Source organism: Ictidomys tridecemlineatus, unplaced genomic scaffold (genome assembly GCF_052094955.1).
Source record: "Ictidomys tridecemlineatus isolate mIctTri1 unplaced genomic scaffold, mIctTri1.hap1 Scaffold_733, whole genome shotgun sequence".
Taxonomy (NCBI): domain Eukaryota; kingdom Metazoa; phylum Chordata; class Mammalia; order Rodentia; family Sciuridae; genus Ictidomys; species Ictidomys tridecemlineatus.
In genome coordinates, this window is record NW_027525298.1 from 196,848 (window position 1) to 199,388 (window position 2,541).

At 42.2% G+C, this 2,541-nt stretch overlaps 1 pseudogene; it reads right to left on the reverse strand.

The window, feature by feature from the left end:
* Positions 1 to 232: 232 nt before the first annotated feature.
* On the reverse strand, positions 233 to 828 carry LOC144374542 (fin bud initiation factor homolog; annotated as a pseudogene).
* Positions 829 to 2,541: the final 1,713 nt, after the last annotated feature.

Here is a 2,541-nt window from a genome sequence, read left to right on the forward strand (position 1 = left end):
CAGATAGATAAATCTGTAACAATCACATAAATAATGTACAGAATTAAAACAACCACTTCACCTTTCAACTCTTTCTTTCTTTTTTAAAGATGATTTCAGATTTATTCTCAAAGTGCAAATCTGGATATAAAATATTATAAGAGTAAGGAAAAATTTAGCCCCCTCATCTATCCCACACCCTACACTACATAGCTGATTTGATTGCTCTCTCTGGCATTTGTGCCCTTCCAACTCATACTTTAAGATAATAGTTTTTCAGCCAACCTAGCCAAGTCCCGTGGCTCCAGATGGTGAGGGCCAGCAGCTTGTATTTTTCCCTATGCCCTGTGGAGATGTCCAGCATTTCTTTCATCAGGGACTTGGTGTGGACCGGCATCATGCCGGCTGTCCTGTTCCTGGCCCTGCTTGAATTTGTTTTCCAGCTCAGTGAGGGACTTATCGGAGTTGGAATAGGCATCCCTGATCTGGTGGGACTCCCGCCTCAGGTAGTTGCCATAAGTCTCTTCCCCATCCAGGTCATAGGAAATGCTCTTGCTGATTCCCTCCAAGACGCCCCCAGAATCCTCCACCTGGCTGCCCAGCATGGTGAACTCCTCTCTAAGGGTGAGACTCATGTAGCTACTGGCTTGGGTCCCTTCCCCTTGGGAGCAGCTCCGACACTCACCCTGAAAAGCAGCTGGCACTTCTCGGGGTCATCATTCTCCTCTCCTCGGGCATGAAGTAGTGGTGCAGAGTCTCATTGGACATTTCTGGGTAGAGAGGACTGTCAAAGTAGCCCTGACACAGGTGGCAGAGGAAACCTATCCAGAGGAACTTCGGAACCATCATTCTGAATATTCAGGAAGTCCAGGGACCCCAGGAGAAGACCCTTTTGTCCAGGAACAAGGAAAGGGGTCCTCTTGGGAGTCAGTGCCTTCCTGAGACAGTGTCCTCCTCAGTCCCCTTTGGCTTGCTGCACCGTGGCGCCTGCACCCCAGCAGGCTTCATGTGGCTGTGGGCAACAGCGCCTGGGAAGCACTGCCCTGCAACAGCGCAGGGTGCACCTCGATATGCTTTTGCTTAGTGGCTGGAACTACTGCTCTCTTGCAGCCCAGACGGGATCACAGAGCGGAGGGGAGAAGGCCTCCTGCAGAGCGCTGCAGGTCGCTGGCTCTGTTGCCCCTTGCTCCTGGGAGATGGAACAGTGTAGCTAGAGAGAGAAGCTTTTGCTTTCTGACACTTTCAACTTCTGGACTGGGTGGGAATATGGAGGGAGTTTTTCCTTTGGCTAAAGATATCCTAAGGATCTCTGGGCTCTCAAATTACAGCTGGTCTCATCACTTGGAATCCAGGGAACAAGTTTGGAAAGAAACCTCTCACCAGGTCTCTGTTATTAAAGGTACAGGGTCTCTTTTTAAAGATTGGAAGGAGACATCCTGAAAAACAGAATTCAGCTTGAAGGAGGGAAATGAGAAGAGAAAAAGTAGAATTTCTACAAAAAAAGAGTTTTGCTATTAACATAATGCAGGGAAGGGTGATTACTCTGGAGAAATACCATTTCATAAGTTTAAATAAATATCAGGTTTTATTTGTGGAGTAAACCTTTTTTCATCTTTAAAACAATTGGCCTTATAAACAAATTTGAAGTTTTGGAAATGGCTGTTTTGCTTACAAATGCTTAGTTAAAATTTATAAAAAACAAAATTTTCAGAGCAATAGGAATATAAAAGTGATTGATACACCATTGCTCATAGGCATATGACAAAAAATACCCTGCAAATGGAATTTTTCCTATTTAATATATAAAAGGACTACTGAGATCTTCATTTAACTTTCATGGAAAACCATTCATACTGAGCTCCTTTACTGATTCTTTAACCTAAGACTTTACAGCTATTGCCTCTTCTGAAGTACTTTGAAGTTTTGGAGAGTACAGGATTGGCAGAGTTGTCTTCATTTTCCAAAAGAGAATAAAAAAGTGTAGGATGTTAAACAAATTGTTTATAGTCATACAGACTAGTTGAACTATTAAGGTACAGAGTCTTTTAATTTCATTTGGAAGAAATCCTTACTTTTTTCACAAGGAAGTTAGTTTCTTATTTGTGAATTTACTAGCAAATGTCCATTTTACAGGCCATTTATTTGCTCAATAAATGTTTTTTTAGCAGTTATTCTGTGCCAGATTCTATTTTAGGTACTGAGAATGGAGCAGTGAACAAAAACAGAGACAGATAATTGTCCTCCTAGAGCTTTCATTATAGGAGATGGAGAAACAATCAGTGTAATATAAATAAATACAATGTTTGTATGATAGACAGTGGTATGGCTGTAGAAAAACAAACAAAACAAACCAGGAAATAGGTGAGAAAGAGAAGCAGCGCATCTATTTCTTTTTTGAAATGTAATCGAATGATTCATGTTGATTGGCCAGTGTTCCCTATCTCTCTCCCTCCTCCAATCATAAAGGACAGATTTCATTGAGAAACTCAGTGCCACATAGTTCTGAGATTATCACTCTCATTATCATTGCTTTTGTTGACCTAAGCCACCTGGACTCCTGGA